This window comes from Haliotis asinina, chromosome 8 (assembly GCF_037392515.1).
Source record: "Haliotis asinina isolate JCU_RB_2024 chromosome 8, JCU_Hal_asi_v2, whole genome shotgun sequence".
Classification (NCBI taxonomy): domain Eukaryota; kingdom Metazoa; phylum Mollusca; class Gastropoda; order Lepetellida; family Haliotidae; genus Haliotis; species Haliotis asinina.
In genome coordinates this window covers 58,052,181-58,073,885 of record NC_090287.1, presented here as the reverse complement: position 1 = coordinate 58,073,885, position 21,705 = coordinate 58,052,181, and the positions used below count along the sequence as shown (strand labels likewise).

General features: G+C 40.2%; 2 pseudogenes; one reads left to right on the top strand and one right to left on the bottom strand.

Moving 5' to 3' along the window:
* Window positions 1–31: 31 nt before the first annotated feature.
* Window positions 32–12,942, top strand: LOC137295318 (putative nuclease HARBI1; annotated as a pseudogene).
* A 154-nt stretch (window positions 12,943–13,096) lies between these two features.
* On the bottom strand, window positions 13,097–21,073 carry LOC137295047 (nuclear apoptosis-inducing factor 1-like; annotated as a pseudogene).
* Between the last annotated feature and the right edge of the window lie 632 nt (window positions 21,074–21,705).

Here is a 21,705-nt window from a genome sequence, read left to right as displayed (position 1 = left end):
TCGATCATCGTAGAATACGTTTTCAGTACGTATGACTGAAGGTACTGACACCAGGAACAGCATGATCTGCATGTTAGTGGAGTTGCTGATGTCGCTCAAATGGCAGACCGTCCTTGTTCTTCATGACTCGGATCTAGGTACGTAATTTATTATAATCAAATTTGACATGCACTGACATACGACATGAATGGCAGAGATATAAAATTGAAGTGAATAGAATTTTATCTCAACCTCAAAGAAGATGAAATGTGTGTGAAGTGACTTAAGATGTCATATTGCCCTTTTCGACTGACGTTTCCTGTTCTTGACATGTTTGCATCTGGTTTTTACGTGAAATTCCATAGCAAGGTGATTTGCAAATATATAACACTGACATAAGAAATATATTGATAGAATGTTATACATTTGGTAAGGATTGGTAGGACAGGGCATGAAAGAATTAAGGCTTTCAACATGGACGGGCTCACTGTAATAGTAGCTGATTTGTATATGAGCACGGGTTTCCCAAATCTGAACGAGTGTCAGTAAACCGCTTATGCATGTATGTTCGTGCAAACGGTCAATAATTCTGGGTCACTTGCAGGAGAAGTCTTGTTACAGCTGTACAGCTTAACTGCAGTCTTTGTAGCAGGGATCCAAGATAAATAAAAACTGTTGAATATAAATTGTCAGATATTGATATTACGATTGATGATGTACGGTTTTTGTATCCAGTGAAGGATGCTGACTGGAGGTCATCTGTTTGTGATTGTTAGACAAAGCTCGCCCACATTGTGACGCTGTGCGTTTAACATTGTTTTTCTTCAGTATTAACACACCCAATCAGCTCAGATTGTGATCTTTCATCATACTGCCATGTTCGAACTGTTCCAGATCCTCTAACTTTGCCTTCGTTGGAAGAGGCTGGTATTACCTTCATCAACTACGACATCAGCATGTTCACAGAAGAGCACCCGCTGACATTCCCGGAAGACCTCGAGCTTCAGCAAGATCTCAACTTGCTGTTATTATGCGACGTCACTTCGACTGTTTCTTTCTTACGCCAGGTAAAATGTATATATTTTTGTTATTTTATTATTTGGGCAAGTAGGTATATCTCTGTGACACTCACTCACACTAAAACGCATCCTTTTGTTTGTTTGCACGCAAAACTTTCCCACTCTGAAATAAGTTCAATGAATGCATTGAGGCCATTATTTCTCTCAGTGGTACTGTTCTTGCTTATCTCTTGCAGTTATGACCTACTTGATGTCATTCACTGTTTGTGTAGAGTAGTTGCGTGACGTTTCCAAGGTAACGGACTTCAACGGACATTCTTGAAACAGACAAAAGTGCAGTGGTCAATACATTTGATGTTCCATAGTTCGTGACTACCAAACTGATTCCATAGAGCAGACACCAACAACCTCAAAATGGTGGCATTCGACGTTATATCTAGCGTTATACTGCTAATGCTTCACAATTCATTATGCGAAGAGGTAGCTGTGGATATATAGTTTCCCTCAGTTGTGATGAGAAGTGTACAAATGAATCAATGAAACATAATTAATGCAAACAAATCGTCTCATAAGATAATAGAAACAGCTAAAATTCATATGTTGTCGTGGTCCTCTCTTTTGACAGTATGGAGTTTGCGACAAACGCACCAAGGCATCAGCTAACTTCTGCCATTATTCCCGGGTGCTCATTGCTGGGTCGCGAGATTATCTTGACCCAATCGTCCATGACGATATACAAGTAGAAAACATGGCAGTATTGGAACTTCCAGGAAGAAACGTAAGTCTTAATGATACAAGGCCAAATTATAAAAATAAACTGAATTTGACGAAGCCACATCGGTGCTCGTGAGAGATAACCCAGCTAATACACAACGTTTTCACAACGTCAGTCTAACGTCATTTTTTAACGTCATGTCACAACGTAGTAACAACGTTGTCTATTTTTATTGAGAAACGTTTTTCTTTGGACTCTTCACACCGTTATAAGAACGGTACCTATAATTTGATGTTATAACAGACTTTCCTGTAAAATATTTCACTATGAGATTCTTTCTTCATTAGTCAGTCGCAGCTTCAGAAAATCACACGACCAAAACAATATGCAAATTTATGAATAACCATTGAAGTGAATTTCGGCTCACGACTTATCTACTGTTCACTACTGGGAAAACTATTCAATTATTAACGTTACATACAATGTTAAGACAACGTCATATACGTCAGCATCAAATAACTTCAACCTTCTGGCGACGTAAAAATTGCTCAAGACAACGTCAGGTCACAACGCCGTCAAAGCGTTAATAGGAGTCCACAAAATGACGTTGTAACATCTAATGCATAATGTTGTGACAACGTTGTGACGTTGTGACAAATTGAAATTGTTGGCTGTGAAAGCATCCCGTGTTGACGCATCCAATCCCAAATTGAAATATGAACTAATCAACCGTGAGTTAATGTATTTCTGAACAGAATTTATGAAACAGAACAGAATTTATGAATTGTCAGCTGAAGTTGATTCGGAATTGTATGTCATTTTGGGCTGCTTATAACCTGTCAGTCAGTTTCATCATTGTGAGTGAGTGAGTTATAATTTAACGTCACGTTGGCAATATTTCAGCCGCATCGTGAGAATAAATATGATTATAGAGAATCTGTAGATATTATAAAACCCGTCGTCAAATAAAATAACTAGAGTATCACAATTCAAGTCTAAAACTAGCATATGAAGCTAAAACTTACAGCACAATTTGGACAATACATGATAGATCACCAACAACTGAGGGTAGATCACTATACTAGGGACCACGAGGACTTACATTACTTTTGCTACCTGTATGGTCCCTAGCTGGATTTACACCATCCCCTCAGCCGCTTGCGATTTTAGGAAAATGTAGCCGAAATTCAAAATGACAAAAAAATACTACGTTTAAAAAACTGGTAAGTTTAAATTTCACTTTGAAAGTTTTGGCACCTACGTACCCTTTCAAGGGGAGAATAATTTTACGCTACTTTAACCCCTTTGAGGGTAGAGTCACTAACAATCGCAGTTGACAATTCACACCACCAGTGTGTTTAAAGTGTTTAAAGTATCAACTTTCTATTTACAAAACACATTATTCAAAATGTATCTAATAGTTTTCATGATTGTATAAGAAGTGAACTATTTACTTGTGGTCCCAGTTGATTCGAATCGTGAAGATAACTGCGGTTTGTCTTGCCTCTTCATAGCGTTTGCGACTTTTAAGATTGTATACGTCGTCAGCTTGATCAATAGCCAACCACTTGTCAAATCCTTACCTTAGATAACACCAGTACTGTCTTTGAAGGATAACATGAATATTTACTGATTCATTCTTTGTTTTTCAACAAACAGGAAAGGTTCATCGAGCCAAAACTGTGGACACAGATGATTCACCCAAATGGTCGTGCTTTCACTGACGTACCTCTCTCCCGCTCGCCAGTAACAAACATAACAGAGGTGTTTCCCAATGTAAAGTTCGGATTCAATGGTCGACAACTCAAAGTTGTCATGAAGGTAATTTCAATACCTTCAATCTCATCTTTCCGATATTTTTTGTTTTGATAATAGAAGTGTCTCTAGCAATGTAAATTTAACCAACGAATGCGTGCGTTAATGGTTCGACGCAAGCGACACGCTTCTGTATACGTAGTATTCACTGTTCATTTCAATATTCATATACCATATTCGAAACAGGACAGGATAGAATATGTATATAGAGCACATGTCCACGCAAGTAGTACATACCCAAGGCGATGGGTTTTTCCTTTGTCTAGACAAACCAAAGAATGACAAGAAGAGCAAGCACCAAGACCCCAGACCTTCAGTCGTCTTGGATAGCGTCTGACAGTATACTTTACGCAGCAGTCAGGGATGCATGGGTACATTCCTAGTTAACTGCAGTTATAGGCAGCCGAGACGTCTACTGAGCTATATATGATAGTGTCAGATGTCGATCCTTCGCTTCGTTGATATTAGGGTAGTCAGTAAATACTCGTGAGCCTCGATGCGTTCATTAAAAACTAACCCGTAACCATCTGGGCAAGAATTGGTCTCCACCAAACCATGTGTGTCGTAAAAGGCGACCAACGGGATGGGGTGACCAGGTTCGGTGACATAGTTGGCACATGTCATCGTCTTTCATTGTGTCGATCGATGTTCATGCTGTTAACCACTGGATTGTCTGGTCCAGATTCGATTTACAGATCAGCGCCACACAGCTGAAATAATGTTGAGTTCGGAGTAAAACAAATAACAAACTAACCAATCATAAAGAAAACGTGTGATGTTACAGAAGTACCACTTGGAATATGGTTCTGTGAGAATTCACAACTATTCAGTGTCTGGTCTGAAATTCTGGATATTGCACAGCCTCGCGTTCAGTCTCAATTTCAGGTGAGTCTATACGCTTTACATGAGTAAGACTTTCTATATTTAACGGCAGATAATTGCAGACCAGTACAATGTTAACAAAAGACGTCATATTCCGTAAACAACACAACAGTTTACTTCATTAAATGTCGTTACTGATCAATAAAATCATTAAAGTAATATGTTGCAACATTCAAATGTCGCCAATGACAAATACAAGTACGTTTCAAACGAGAGATAATACATGCCCATCTCTTCCACAAATTTGATAAGGTCATCATTATATCCACACATATGGCCAGCTTTATAACAGTATATCTATCCATCTGTACAGGATACTGAAATAGCCCAAAAATGACGGACTTTCCGTTTGTATCCGTCGTTTCAGCATTTTAGTTGATCAAGTTGATGTCCAAAATCGTAGATGTTTTTGATGTAATCTGTTAAGAAGCTCATCCTTTATATGTAACATGGAATCCTATGTTTGCAGGTTATATGAAAATAATTGTTGACACAAAACAGACAGACAGATAACTGAATTATTGTCTCACTTGTTTATACAGCCAGTCTTTCAACGTTTTTTTTTGTGGAGACACCAGTGCATAAAAATTAAATCAAAGGCTAGAAACGGGCTGCTAGGTAAGCCATAAAACTGCTCGTGAAATACAATTTCAAAACCTAGCTTACTACAACATGACAAAAACAATTCAGACCTAATGGTGTCTGAAAAAGGACAGAAAATAAAAACATGAATTTCAGTTGCTATAATACTGACGCAATTAAAACAATATTTATGGTTAAAAAGCAGATATTATAAAACGTCCTGTTACAAACCTAAGTGGAGCTACCCTACAGCTAAACTAAAGAATGGCGGCTCTGTGTGATCTGGGAAAAGGGTAAGTGAGTGAGGTAGCTCTCAGCTTGATTTTGTCCCTTAAACTGTTTATAGTATAGAACCTTGCTGAGACCAGATGATGAACGGTTGTGGTCAGGATTAGCCTTTGGGTTCTCACTCAAGTTCGACGTATAGTTTTCAAAAGATATTCTATCAACTAGTCGAAAGGCGTGTTTCTAAAGTTTATGTGACCCATTCCATTGTCCTCTAGATATTCTTTAACACAAGCCCAGCAGGTTTCATATTGCAGCACTTTCCGTATTGCTCATATTCTTAGTCCAATATGAATATACGTTTATTTGTCCTTTTATTTATGTTGGCTAACCGTGGATATGTTCTGGTAGCTGCTGTCACCTGACTCACCACTAAGGGTGTCCAACCTGAATCACCGTTCACACTGAGATTTGGTGTGTATGTGGCTGCACCCATAAAAAGTATCGGTCTGAGATGAAAGCGTTGACTGCAGAATGTTCTCTGTTACCTCATACCCCTGTACCAGTCTAGAATCGGCCAAACGATCGAGTCGAAGAGTTTTGTTTATACATTGACAGACATTCCTCCAAAATGCTTGAATTTAGTGATGAGTAAACCTAAGACTGTTTGCCGACTTCAACGCACACTTCATTATTAAGTTATAATTCAGATGTTCTGACGGCATGATTCCCAAGTATTAATATTGTGAACAAGTGTCCAGGGGCGGTATTCATAAAAGAACTTAAGTCAGAAAAAAACTTAAGTTTTTTAGAAAAACTACGTTTTTCACTCTTTCTGACTTCAGTTTTGTTATTTTACTTAAGTCATATTCATAAAGCAGCTTAGGCTTAAGTTTTGGCAATTTCTGACTTAAATCTTAAGACCGGGCAGGGGTTGGCTTAACTAGAAGGTGTTTGACTTAAGTCAGTAAACAACATGGCTGCCTTAGCGAGGAGGCGTCGTTGCTTTCAACAAAGAAGGCCACGTGTCGTTGAATACCAGTGATGAAGAACTAATTCGGCGATACCGTCTTGATGGGAATGGCATTAGATTCGTTGCCAGTCTAATAGCGCCAGACGTAGAGCCCACAACCACCCGTAACCACGCACTGGATGCCACACACGACACTCATCACACTGAGGCATTTTGCAACCGGAAAATTTCAGTTGTGTAATGCTTACGACCAAGGTGTCAGCCAGCCAACTATTTCCAGAGTTGTGAATGACTGCATTCGAAGTTTGTCATCTGACAGGATTGTCAAACAGTTCGTTTGCTTCCCCCTTCAACTTCGTGACATCAGGCGTGACCAGTCAAAATTTTATCAGATTGCACACTTTTCCGGAGTTGTGGGGATGATCGACGGAACACACGTTCAGATTCAAGCTCCAACAGAAAACTAAAATGAGTTTGTAAACCGGCATAATTACCACAGCATCAATACACAGATCGCTTTCGATAGCGAAGACAAGATAATTGACGTTGTCGGTCGGTGGCCTGGATCGACACACGATTCACGCATATTGACTAACAGCGGTCTCTACCAGTTATTCGACCGAGGTGTTGTCCCCATCGGATGTCACCTTCTCGGTGACAGTTGTTACCCCTGTAAGAAGTGGCTGCTAACCCCTTTCCTAAGACCATTGGCTGGACCACAAACTACAACAGGTACGTCAACTTCCGTGTACAGTTGCTGATTGTAACATAGAGTGGTGTCCCTTGTATTTACCTCGCATAAACATTGGGGACTCGTTGTCATTAATTATTATAGAGCATAATCGTTGTTACATTTAGTCTGGATAATCGAAGCGGTTACGAAAAAATACAAAAACAGTGTAAGTAACATGCGATATTTTTATAAGCATAGAAGAATTACGAATATAAAATGATGTATATAAATAATATAACCGTAATCAGGATGTAGGCTCTTTATGAGTATGCTGAATAACACTAGGAATTATTTTTCCAAAAACATAATAATCCACCAAAATAAACTATTTTAATGAATTACTAGTTATTTTTAATTTTCAGAGTTACTTACTGAATAAATGGCAGTTTACATGGTAAGACAAACAATTCTTGAAGTGCTGCAGATTTATGTACAGGCTTACTCTATTGTGTTGTTTTCATAACCCAGATCACATAAAAGAACAAGGAGCCCAGTTGAAAGGGCAATTGGCCAACTCAAGCGCAGATTTCCTGTTCTTCATGGGGAAATCAGGTTAAAACCTGATAAGGCTTGCAAGGTAAGAAAAATATAATCAACAACAGTTATGTCTTTAGCACACTTTACTTGCTTCATAAATTATACAAAAAAAATGACAAGGTAACTGTGATGGATCACAAAACATGGATAAATGTTCGATTTTGGTTTTAATACCGTTAAGGTACAAACATGGCGGACGTGACTCCTGAACTAACTCTACCCAACATGCCATGCACGTTTTCTCTACAAAATGGGAATTGTATATGAAGCGTACGCGGAGTACTTAAAACATTACATACCTCCCCCTTTAAGATTTTAATAGTTCTGTGAAATAAAAGAGGAGTGACTGCCTGTCATAGGTAATGATCAATGATCACTTAAACTTTTAAGACTTAGAGTCCACTGAAAATCACTTGAACTTTAGATAACTTTAGTGTCCATTGGAAATCACTTAGAACTGTAGAATTTAACGAAAACTGAAACTGTCCCATTCTTGGGTTAAACTTTAACACTGAAACACATTTAAAGTTCGTATAATCATAACATCAGGTCTTCACATCGAGTCGATCAGTCTCTTTGGAGGTTTGGTCGTGCGACTCGAACGCCTCAGGTTACACGCCTCAGAGCGTGTACTAGCAGGGGTCACCGGCGTTGACACAGTTCTTGGTCGCGAGTTGGTCGGCCCAACTTCCGTTGTCGAAGTGTTCGATTTTGTCTCACCCACCGGAGACATGGTTGTCTCGCCTGCCTGAGACATGGTGGGTGTCTCAAGCTGTGTTGCGTCTTCGCTCGTGCTGTATCTCAGCTTGATGTGGTCGAAGTGTCTCCTGACTACTCGGCCATCGTTGAGGACTATGATTGCTGTCGAACTCGATGTTTCGCTGACTTTACCCGGAATCCATCTCTGACCCGATCCGAAGTTTGCGACGTAGACTGGGTCACCAGCTAAGATTGTTTTCTGTTTGGTGTGAGTATCTCGGTAATGTTTCTGAGTGGTTTGTGCCTTTAGCACTGTTTCAGAGTCGTCAGGGTGTAACAAGTCCAGACTGGTCCTCATTCTCCTGCTGAACATCAGCTCCGCTGGGGATTTCCCTGTGGTTGAGTGAGGTAAGGAACGATATCTGAACAGGAATCGTGAGACTTTGTATTCTACACTACCACCGTCCATTTTCTTTAGTCCTTCTTTTAGAGTTTGGACTGACCTCTCAGCGAGACCGTTTGAGCCTGGGTGGTACGGAGGAGTGAACACGTGTTTTATTCCGTTTTTCTGTGTGAAGTCACGGAATTCAGAACTTGTGAAGCAAGTCCCGTTGTCTGAGACTAGAGTTTTGGGGAGACCAAAGTTTGCGAAGGAAGACTGTAGTTTACCGATGGTTGCTTCGGAAGTAGAGTTGTTCATGACGTGTACATCCATCCATTTGGTATGTGGATCGACTATCACCAGGAACATTTTGTTCATGAGGGGTCCAGCAAAGTCTATGTGTATCCTCTGCCACGGAGTACGGGGGTACTCCCAGGGGTGAATGTTCGCAGCAGGCGGGGCCTTTGCATTGATCTGACAGGGCTCACAGCTTCTTACTTTCAGCTCAATGTCTTCATCTAGTCGTGGCCACCACAGATAGTTGCGCGAGAGCATTTTCATCTTTACAATACCTGGGTGTCCCTCATGAAGTACATCAAGGATTCGACTCCGTCCTGGTTCAGGGACAATGACACGAGATCCCCACAGTATCACACCACCATGAGTGCTGAGCTCATTTCGTCTGGCTGAGTAAGGTCGGAGTGATGCATCAGTGTGTGTTGACTCTGGCCAACCATGCTGTACGAGTCTGTGTACTCGGGACAACACGGGATCACGACTTGTCCATTTCTCTATCTCCTTGGCTGTAACTGGTGTTGTCTCCAGGAAGTCCATGAGGTAGATAGTTTCAGGGAGCGACGGCACAGGAGGTATGTTCACATGTTGAGGCAAACGGCTGAGAGCGTCCGCGTGACCCAGGTCCTTACCCGAGGTGTACATGAACGCGTAGTCATATGCTGAGAGGGTGATTGCCCATCTCTGTATTCTTGGCGATGACATGGCAGATATCCCTTTCTTTTCTCCGAAGAGGAATAGTAGAGGCTTGTGATCATTGGAGATCCAGAAGTGGGTGCCGTAGGGATATTGGTGGAACTTTTTCACACCAAAAAAGACTGAGAGTCCCTCCTTTTCTATTTGTGAGTAGCCCTTTTCCGCCTGGTTTAGGGTACGTGAAGCGAAGGCAATCGGTCTCTGTGAACCGTCGGGCATCTTGTGTGAGAGTACGGCGCCGAGGCCGTAGGCAGATGCATCTGTGGCAAGCACCAGTTCTTTGTCACGGTCGAAGTGAACGAGAACTTCAGCAGACTGTAGAAGTTCTTTTGACTTCTGGAAGGCTTTCTGTTGCATGGCTTCCCATTGCCATTTAGCATCCTTCTTGAGCAGGGTGTGCAGTGGTGCTAACACTGTAGATAAGTTTGGCAGGAACCTACCGTAGTAGTTCAGCAATCCCAAATAGGATTTCAGTTCAGTCACGTTTTTCGGAGCTGGTGCATTGGCTACGGCTGATACCATGTCTTGCATTGGGTGCAATCCGTCGGCACTGATACGGTGTCCTAAGTAGACAACCTCGGGTGTCTGAAAGACACACTTCTCACGTTTCACTCTAACTCCAGCCTCTGAGAGCTTGCTGAGGACAGTGTTGACATTCTGTAGATGCTGTTTGTCATTAGCGCCCGTGGTGATGATGTCATCTTGATAACTTCCGGTCATGTTGATGCCTTGAAGTAGGTTATCCATGCACCTTTGGAAGATCCCAGGAGCCGATTTTATACCAAAAGGTAATCGGTTGAATTGGAAGAGTCCTCTGTGTGTGTTTATTGTGGTATATTTCTTTGACTGTTCATCAATAGGTAGTTGGAGAAAGGCACTTGTGAGATCTATCTTAGTGAAACGCTGACCACCCGAAAGTCTAGCGTACAAATCCTCAATGCGAGGAATAGGATAGGGGTCTTGCTGACACACCCTGTTTATAGTCACTTTGTAATCTCCGCAGAGACGCACTGAGTTGTCCCCCTTGAGAACTGGTACAATGGGTGTGGCCCAATCAGAATGTTGTACCGGGGAAATGATACCTTGATCGATAAGTCGATCGAGCTCAGCGTCCACCTTTTCCTTCATAGCAAAAGGAAGTGGGCGTGGCTTGAAAAAGATAGGCTTAGCATCAGGATCAACGTAAATCTTGCCTACCATGTTTTGGATTTCACCTTGTTCTGCACGAAACACATCATCATGTTTGTCAAGAATGTCATTCAGGGAAACACAATTCAAATCTGAAAGATTGTTTATCTTGAACATTCGGATCCAATTTCGGCCAAACAAACTGGGTTGTTTACCTTTAATGACTGTCAGCTGAGCTGATGCTTTTTGTTGTTTGCATGTAACTTCAATCTCAATGTATCCAAGTACGTCAAGTTTGTTTTCAGAATAACTGGTCAGAACAACTGGTCCGTGTTTAATGGGAGGAGCATTGTCAGGCCAAAGTGCTTTGTATGTCTGTTCACTCATAACGGAAATGCTTGCACCTGTGTCATAAAGCATGCTTGTTTCTTTGCCATTAAGACCTACAGTAATCATGAATGGTTCAGATTTGCTGTTCCCTTTTTGTAGAGAAAACAGTTCATAAGCAGTTTCATCATTTTCACTGTCATCATTTTCCTCTCCCTCAACAAAATTAACTCTGTGCTTTTTTCCTTTCCTTTTCCTGCATGCATTTTTGATATGGCCTTTAATGTGACAATATGAACATTCTGCATCAATAAACTTGCACTTGTCCGAGGTATGAGAGTCACTATCACATCGATAACATGGCTTTTTGACTTTGTTTACTTTTCCGTTTGATGAAGAGAAACCAGAGTTACGCCCCTTGGATGAGAATTGTTTTTTGTTTTTACTCACGTAATTGACACTTCCGTGGTTTCCCGTTGTTTTCTTGTGAGACTGACCTTGAGGTTGTATATCCGATATGTTTTTCGCGGCCATTTCCATGCCTTGAGCGATTTCCAAAGCACGTTAGTAGTTCAAGTTCGTTTCAGAGAGTAATCGCCGTTGTATGCGGTCATCCGCTACGCCACACACTAATCTGTCCCTCAGATTGTTTTCAAGTTCCTCTCCGTAATCACAGAATTCTGCGATCTGCCTAAGATCGGCTACATATCCTCCGATAGTCTGACCGGGCTGCCGGAAGCATGTGTTGAACTTGTAACGTTGCACTATGGCGGACGGTCGGGGGTGATGGTGATCCTGAACAGCCGAGGTGAGCACGTCGAACTGAACATCCTTCGGTTTATCAGGCGAAACTAGATTTCGCATAAGTCCGTAAGTTTTAGGACCCACAACACTGATGAGAAACGATCGTTTCTTTTCTTCTTCGGTTACATCGTTGGTAACAAAGTATGCGTCCAACCGCTCGATGTAACATGCCCAAGTTTCCTCACTAGGCTTGAATTCACCGAAAATATGGTGACCAGACATGCTGCTGAACATGTAGATTTAGTTTACCTCGTCGCCAATTTTGTGATGGATCACAAAACATGGATAAATGTTCGATTTTGGTTTTAATACCGTTAAGGTACAAACATGGCGGACGTGACTCCTGAACTAACTCTACCCAACATGCCATGCACGTTTTCTCTACAAAATGGGAATTGTATATGAAGCGTACGCGGAGTACTTAAAACATTACAGTAACAAAGCTGAATGGCAAAACTATGATGAAGAAATTACCGTTTTGCAGGATGTATGATTAATTGCATGAGGATCATTCATCAAACTGTTTAAAGCATGTACAAGTATTGTACATGTGAAAAGCTGCAGTTTGGTGTAATTTTGTTTATAAGGAAATGGCATTTTTCACAGCTAGAGTCTAATCATTTACTGAACACATGTCAATAATCTTTTCAGTGTTACAAATTTGTTTCACAATACTTCAATTCATATGTTTTCACAATACATCAATTCATATGTAAACAGTTATTTCAACAATATGTATTACTTTGCAAAATATATTTTTGAACAGTTGACTGAAGTATGTGGCTACATTTACACTAGTGATTCTAAACTTTTGATGGGTAGGGAGGGTATGTATAGAATAGTTCATCATCTCAAAATATATATTGCCTGACTTTGCCTTAATTGACTTTTGAATGTAATTTCATTTATCCCTAACTATATCAGGTGATCATAGCATGTGCTGTCCTACACAACATATGCAAGGACAGAAAAACTCAAGTACCACCCACAGATGGGAATGATCGATCTGGGAGGTAAGATGGGCATGATGGAGGTGTACCAGGGATCACAACACCAGTGGCTGCTCTGAGATACAGGGAGCATTTCGCCTATACACACTTTCCATGTAGGAAATTAGGATCTTATTTCATAGTGTCTGAGTTTGGACTATAAATGGTAGATTATGTTCTGTTAAATTTAAGTCGCAAAATACTTCTCCTTTCTAACTGAATCTGTTTTATCCATATATTTAGAAGAAAATGGAATATGACTATCCAAGTATGTACATATGTCTAATATTCAACATCAACATTTATGGCAGTTTAAGTTAATTCAGTTTCATTATCTTCTGTTGTAGGTACTCCTTTTTCAATTTGAGGCATTCTATTTCTAGTTGCAATTTCTGTTTTAACAGAGCTTCAACTGTGGGGCGTCCTGTAGCATTGTGATGGATTGCTGGCGGCTCCTCAGGACCCACTGTCGCTCCCTCTGGCTGTGGATGGGGGTCACACACGGCTGCATAAATCTGTCTACAAAAAACAACATTTATATACATATTGTTTCTGTAATAACTGGACTTGTTTTATGTTATTACAAGTAGATAAAAGTAATAATGGAAGTTGTTCATTACATTTATTACAATAGAGAGTGTCACACCAACAGTGTGTGATCGCATTTATGCACAAGTTATGTGATCATGTTCTAGCCAAAAAGTACTTCGTATCATTCATGTTTACCTTTCATCAGTTGGTACAAAGTCAAGTACCTGCAGCATTGTTGAGTCAAGTGACCCAGGCACTCCTGTCAGTGCCACACTCCTGTCAGTGGCCTAAAATATCAATGACAGCATTGGTCACTGGGCTGACTGGTGTTGGGGCTGGTCCACCTCCTATATTAAAATTTAATCACAATCATTAATTTGATATATGTTATGTAAAATAACTTCATATATATATCCATTAGAATAAGAAAATAGGACAATCACTGTTCCATTTGGTTCTGGATCACATTTTTTTAAAATATTACCCTTCATAAAAGAAATACAACAACAAATATGCAGAGAAGATTGTTACTGAATATTAATCCATCAGTAATAACTTCTTTATCAAGACAACTGGCAGAAGACGGATCGTTATCATTTAACACCTGTGACACATATACTGTATTTATGAACTGAAGTCGGTTACTTGCCTGTTCCTTTAGTCATTCTGCTGAAGTCCGAATATTTTTGTTTTGACAGACTCTTTATGTTCTTCCACTTTTTTTTCTACCTCTTCCTTAGTTCTTGGATGCAAACCAGAAGAGTTCAGGGTTGCTGTAATAACCTGTTGATTTGAATGAAAACTGGCATCCTTTATTATGATATATATGTGTTACTATCTGCTTATAAATTGCTGTCTCACAGCCAAAACATGTTTGAAATCAAATTACTGTTTTACTGTTGTGAACAAGTAAGAGGCAGTGCATTTGGGAGAAAGCATATCCTATTTTTATATTTTCCATACATTCTTGGCATTGTTTTAAGTGAGTGAGTTAGTATTTAACGTCACATCGGCAGTATTGCAGCCATATCGTGACGAGAACGATTAATTATAAAAATACAAATGAATTACTAGCACGGACATTGTAAAACCCTGTCAACGAAGGACAGTAAAACTGACTAGAATATCACAGAATAGAATATAAAACTAGTGAATAGATCTAAAACAATGTATCTATAGAGGACAGTACAATATAAAAATGAGCTATAGGTTGCCAACAACTGAAGGTAGATCACCATACTAAGGACCATGGGGACTTACAGTACATTTGCTTCCTTCATGCACCTTAGCTGGATTTACATCATCCCTTCAGCTGTTAGCAATTTAGACAAATCTAGCCATAAATTAAAAACACACTTATTCTACGATTAAAAAGCTGGAAAACTGAAATTTACGTCAAATGTTTTTGGACTTACGTACCCTCTCAGGAGGACAATTATTTTACGGTTCTTCAACCCCCTTTGAGGGTACAGCCACTAACGATTTGAGTTACTAATTTAATCTTCCAATTTTAAAATATTTATCCATTTACAGTTCGGTTAACAAATTTAATTCCTTTAAAAATGCAATAATTAAATGAGGACTAACACTGTTAAAAGGATCCTTCATAGTATGTGAATTAAAATACTGATCCCTTGTGATGGAATATTCAACACAGTCAAGCAAGATATGCCTGACTGTGATTCTTTCATCACAAGGGATGCAGAACGGAGGATCCTCACCTTTCAAAAGGTATTCATGTGTATATCTGGTGTGGACAATACGACATCGCCGCATGATGACCTCTTCAAATCTGGACTGACAACCCAAGTAGGTGTAACCAATATAGGGTTTTATTGCATGTAATTTATTTATGCCCACTTGGGTGTCCCACTTCTTCTGCATCAGATCACGGATGTAAGTTCTAATGCTGGCTTTATAATCTGAGTATGGAATAAGAAGTGGTGTCACAGATTTGTTGAGTGCTGCCTTGGCAGCAAGATCGGCCATTGCGTTACCGGAAATACCTACGTGGCTGGGTAACCAACAAAAGACGATGTCGTATTGGCCAGTGGCAAGATTATTATACAATTCAATAATTTCTAGTAAAAGTGGATGTTTACAAGAGATATTTTTAATAGCCTGAAGGCAAGAAAGAGAGTCGGAATAGATTATATATTGTTTACGTTTAGGGTGTCTTTGAATATATTTGAGAGATGTTAATATGGCGTTAGCTTCTGCTGTAAAAATAGAACTATTATCTGGTAATCGAGAAGATATTGTTCTGGATCCAATGACAGTGGCACAAGCAACTGCGCCACCGTCCTTGGACCCATCTGTAAATAAGGATTTATAATTCCTATATTTATGTTTTAATTGATGACATTCTTGTTTATACTGTAATTCATTAGTTTCTGACTTTTTAAAAGAAGTTAATGTGAGGTCGACTTGTGGCCTAACCAATTGCCAAGGAGGAGAAGAAATAAGACGGGAGGGAGCTATGTTTTCCAGTTCAATGCCCGCAGCAGAAAGAAAGGGTTTAATTCTGTGTCCTAGAGGCGGGACAAGAGAAGACTTTTTGTTGTATAAATCCTCATGAAGGGGATTGAAAACACAGTTATATGCAGGGTTAGATTGATTTGAGTATAACTTAGTAATGTACTGTAAAGCTAACTTTATACGTCGCTGCTCAAGAGATGGTTCATCAGCCTCGACGTACAGACTGTCAATAGGTGAAGTTCTGAAGGACCCAAGACAAAGTCTTAGGCCTTGGTGGTGGACAGAATCGAGAAGTTTAAGGTTGCTTTTGCAGGCTCCGCCATATACGATGGATCCATAATCAAGTTTTGAACGGACCAGTGATCGATATAGGTGTAAGAGGGTCGCTTGATCCCCTCCCCACTTTGATTTGGAAACAACTTTCAACAAGTCAAGAGCCTTAAGACATTTAGTTTTAAGGAACTTAATATGAGGCAGAAATGTTAAGTGGGAATCAAAGATTAGGCCCAAGAACTTGGCCTCCTTAACAACTCTGATGGGAGTGCCATCTAGAGATAGTTCAGGGTCCTTATGTGGCTTATAATTTCTGCAAAAATGTATACAATTAGTTTTGGATTTAGAAAACTTAAAGCCGTTTTCAAGACACCATTTATTTATTTTGTTTAAACACAACTGCAGTTGCCGTTCAATAGTATGCATAGTTTTCCCACGACAAGAAATATTAAAATCATCCACAAATAGCGATCCATCAATTGAATCATTTAAAACTTTTGATAAACTATTTATCTTTATACTAAAAAGAGTGACAGACAAAATACTGCCTTGTGGAACACCCTGATCCTGATTGTAATGATCAGACAGGGTAGAACCCACTCGGACCTGGAATTGTCTGTCATTTAAAAACTTGGCAATAAATTCAGGCAAACGACCTCGCAAGCCGAAGTCATGTAAATCTCGTAAAATGCCATATTTCCAGGTAGTGTCATATGCCTTCTCAAGGTCAAAAAAGATAGAGACAGCGTGTTGTTTTTTGATTAGTGCGTTTTTAACAAATGATTCTAAACGCACTAAGTGATCGACAGTACTTCTATTTTTACGGAAACCACATTGTATATCTGTGATAAGGTTATTTGTTTCCAAGTACCAAACAAGTCGATTATTTATCATGCGTTCCATGGTTTTGCAAACACAGCTAGTTAGTGAAATTGGTCGATAATTGGACGGATCAGTATGATCACGTCCAGGTTTAGGTATTGGTACTACTATGGCGTCACGCCATGAGTGAGGAAACTTACCCGATGTCCAAATATCATCAAAAATATTGAGAAGAGTTTCTAGGCAGGATTCTGGTAAATGCTTTAGGAGTTGATAATGTATGTTATCAGCTCCTGTAGCAGTGTCATGGGCTTGATCAAGAGCAGTATGGAGTTCATGAAGAGAAAAAGCTTCATTATAATCCTCCCCATTATCTGAATGGAAGTTAATAGTTTTCTTTTCTTGTTTTTTATACTGCTGGAATTTAGGTACATAATTAGAAGAGGAAGAATGTTTAGCAAGGGTTTCACCCAGTTTATTTGCAATATCTGATTTATCCGTTTAGTAATCGATCTCCATGTTTAAGATGATGGACAGTAGATTTAGTACCTTTACCTTTAATTTTCTGGACCATGTTCCATACCTTGGACATGGGTGTCCGAGAATTTATTTTAGATACATAATTTTGCCAAGATTGGCGTTTGTTCTGTTTAAAAGTACGCCGTGCTTTAGCATTTAAAATTTTAAATTTATTTAAGTTATGCACCATAGGATGGCGACGGAAATAATGTTCTGCTTTTTTCCTTGCCTTCCTAGCTTGTTTGCAGTCATCGTTGAACCATGGTTTTCGGATATGTGGAACAGCAGAGGACTTTGGAATACACTCATCAGCAATGTTATTTAGTTCATCAGAAAAGCACTTGATAGCATCAGGAACGTCAATAAAATGTTCAGGTTTGAGTTTGTCAGCACATTGTATGGTATATAAGAGCCAGTTAGCCTTTTTAAAATTCCATCTGGATAATGGAAGAGTATCAGATGGGGTCACACGTTTAAGTATAGTAGGAAAATGGTCACTTCCACAAAGGTCATCGTGGACTGACCACTCAAATTCATTAAGTAAGCTGGAGTCAGTTATTGACAGGTCAAGGGCTGAATATGTTCCTGTTCCAGGATGTAAATATGTATCTGCACCATCATTGTAGATACATAAATTATTATTTGAAATAAAATCTTCAATAATTTTACCTTTAGTGTTTGTGGTCGCACTCCCCCAGAGCGGGTTGTGGCCATTCAGATCGCCCATGAGTACACATGGTTTGGGAAGTTCATCATAGAGAGACTGAAGATCAGCCAGAATAAGAGTTGATGATGGCGGAATGTACAATGAACACAGAGTAAGTGTAATGTTCAACGTAAGTCGTACTGCAGCTGCCTGAAGGTTTGTTGTGAGTTTCACATGACTGTGGATAACGCCATTTCTGACAAGAATGGATGATCCTCCAGTGGCCCTATTTTCAGCAGGAGAATAATAATTATATGCGCTGAACTGACGAACGTTTAAAGAATCTGTCTGCTTCAGATGCGTTTCTTGTAAGCAGATTGCTGACGGTTGAAAGTCTTGGTCTAATAGATGTAGCTCATGCAAATTATTTTTAAGGCCTCTGCAGTTCCACTGTAAAATGTTCGAAGAAACTATTTCTTTGGGGGGTTTATTGGGGATCTACCCCTTGACTTTCGAGAGGGTGACAGACTATGTGCCCTGTGCTGGATGTTTTCGGACACGTCCATGGCTTCAAGGGATCCAAACCTATTGTATATCTGGATCTTATCTTCTGCACCTTTAGAGGCTCTGCCACTCTGATTTTTCTTACAAGTATCATTGTTTGGTTTCACTTTGGTTTTTGAAACCTGTTTTCCATAATTTCCAAGAGAGAGTGTTGGGGTAGACTGTGATGATGATTTATCCTTTGACACTGACCGAGATTGAACTTCAACTGTGACTGGTGTTTTTGATTGTGATTCAATCGTTTGTGTTGACTGGTGAGGTGAGTATACCTCAGGTGTATCAGTGTCAACCCATGTCAAATCAGTTTGGCATGATGTGGAAAAGGTGGACATAGGTGCAGTTGCTTTTTGACTCGTTCCAGCGGATACTCGAGTAACTGAGGCATATGACTGATTTGGTTCTGGGGTCTGAAGAGCAAGCTTTTTGGCATCAGCAAAACTAATATTTCTGGTGAATTTAATTTTGTTTATTTCCATCTGTTGTTTCCATAATGGACAGTCTTTAGAAAAAGATGAATGAGTGCCAGTGCAGTTTGTACATTTTTTAAAGTTACTATCACAATCTTCAGTCACGTGAGTTTTTTCACCGCAGTGAGCGCATGTTATGGAATTTGTGCAGCTATTGACACCATGTCCATACTTTTGACATTTAAAACACCTCAGAGGGTTTGGTATATAAATGTCAACGTTGATATTGCAATATCCTGCTTTAATTGATGATGGAGCAGTTGGCGAAGAAAAATGGAATAAGTAGGTATTTGTTGGTCTATTTTCAGAGTTTTTCCGGGTCATAAATCGTTTCACAAAAGTTACTCCTTGGTCCTTCATTTCCGAGGCAATGTCCAGTTCATCCATATCGGCAAACAGTTGGTCCCGGTCTCGCACAATGCCTTTACTTGAGTTCAAAGTTCTATGCGGAGTAACTGATACCGGTATTCCAACGAATAACTCAGTGGACATCAAATTTGTTGCCTGCTGTTTTCTACTACATTCTATGAGCAGAGAACCTGTACGTAACCTTTTTATGTTAGAAACTTCACCAGCAATACCATACACACCTTTTGATACCGCAAAAGGATTGAGTTTTAGAGGTGATTTGTCAAGTGTCTCGATCACGAGAAATCGTGGCCAATATTCATTTGAGTTTGAAGGTCGTCGATCATCATCATCACTGTCCAGTTGACGCTTGTTTCGTTTTAGGGGGGTTTTGTATTCCATAGTAAGTGTATAAGTTTCATCATCCGAGCTCCCCACCCACCACGGAGTATCACAAGGACAATGCTAAAAACAAGCGGGTCTCCAGCTTGCAGCACCAAGGATACCCGGATGATATACTCCAGTAGAAAAATTAAAAGATTAATGATTCCACCAGATTGGCCCATGAGCCACCGCCTTCTGGCATACAACTCTAGGCAAAAACAGACATTAACTTGGGTATTGAAATTCGGAGTCCAAAAGTTCGCCAAGACTTTAAAACATATCAAAGTATAATTTTCAAACTTTGGTGCAACAGTACAATATGTAGCACAGGGCGTGGCGTGACCAGCCGATTGATTGAATTGGGCCTATTCAACCACCCGTCTAGGTGAAGTTAGGGCCGAAGTGGTGTGTTGGGCAACAGGATCACCTAGTCCTTGTTCCAGTGCCCTCAACCACCAGGATCCCCTCCTCCACCGACACAGGGGCGCAACCCACGGCCAACAGGTTGCCCAATTTGGTCGCCTCTTACGACCAGCAATGGGGTGCTGTGGACACATTCTGTCCCGGGTCCACACGGGAGAAGAGCACTTACCCAGCACCCACCACGAGGAGGTGGCTCTTCACGGGTGCCGGCATTGTTTTAAAGTTTATAAATCGATCCAAAACTTTTGATGGTAATACTTTAACAGGTATCACTTAAAGCTTTCACGTTAAATTTTAGTCCCAGTTCTGCAGGCAGTGAATTGTCAGTAGATAAAACAATCAAAACATTTACAATTATTCAAGATAATATATGCTGTAGCCTCATCAACTTATTTGTTTGAGGTCATGTTCACTTTGAAAACATTTTCCGTTTATGCATGTTCCTTTCCTTCGTCGTGTGACCTCGGCTAATCATCAGTCTTTTTCGGCTGTATTTTTCTCCAGTGTTTGATGAATATTTGTTTGTTTCATAAGACTAGCGTCGTAACTCAGGATAGAAAAGGGAAAATCGTACATATCCAAGGCTTACATATAATTCAAAACAAATAAGATCTATGTGTGGCACGTAGTCTAAGGCATTTCTGTATTCTTGACTACAATTTGACAGTCGGACCGAATGTTTACGTTACCTGCCACGCCTCTTGCCGCTTCGCCGATGTCACACCCGGACCAAACTTTCCTTCCAGCACACTGGCGCTTGTTTTGACGAGTTCGGTCAAATGCAGTACTTCGTCTTTGTTCCAGTTAGGTTTTCTCCTCTTCGCTTCTGCCTCCGACATTCTCTTTGACAATGTTTAAATACCGCAAGCGCAGACCCCTCACTGTGTCGTCTGCCGTAATTAACCAGTGGGAAATCCCGAAAAAGCAATTTTCACACCTTTTTGTGAAAGAGTTCCACCGGAAGTCTAAAAATAACTCGGAATCACCCTGGTGATCACGCGGGTACACACTATGGAAAAAACTTAGTTTGTCTTTGGAAACTTAGCTAAGTCTCTGACTAAGTTGCTTTATGAATATCAACTTAAGTCTCAGACTTAGCTAAGTCAGTTTTCAAAAACTTAAGTTACGACTTAGGAAAAATCTTAGTTTCTTTATGAATACCGCCCCAGTTCTATATCCTCAAAGCTGAAGTTGATTTAGGTCTGTGGCACTGAAGAACCCCTGAAGCGGACCACATTGACATTTCCTGTTCACCCACTGGCTGTTGGTGTGTATGTAGGCTCTGTGGTCAGTATACAGACAGCTTATTACAGGTGTCATGCGTGGGTATGACAATGATATACGCGGTTCTGAGCCAGCGTTATAACGCTATAACGCTTATAATTACAGCTACAACGTCATCCCGCCAAGAGAGGACGAGTGGGGCAGGAACATGAACGGATCCTGGACAGGTGTTCTTGGGATGTTACAG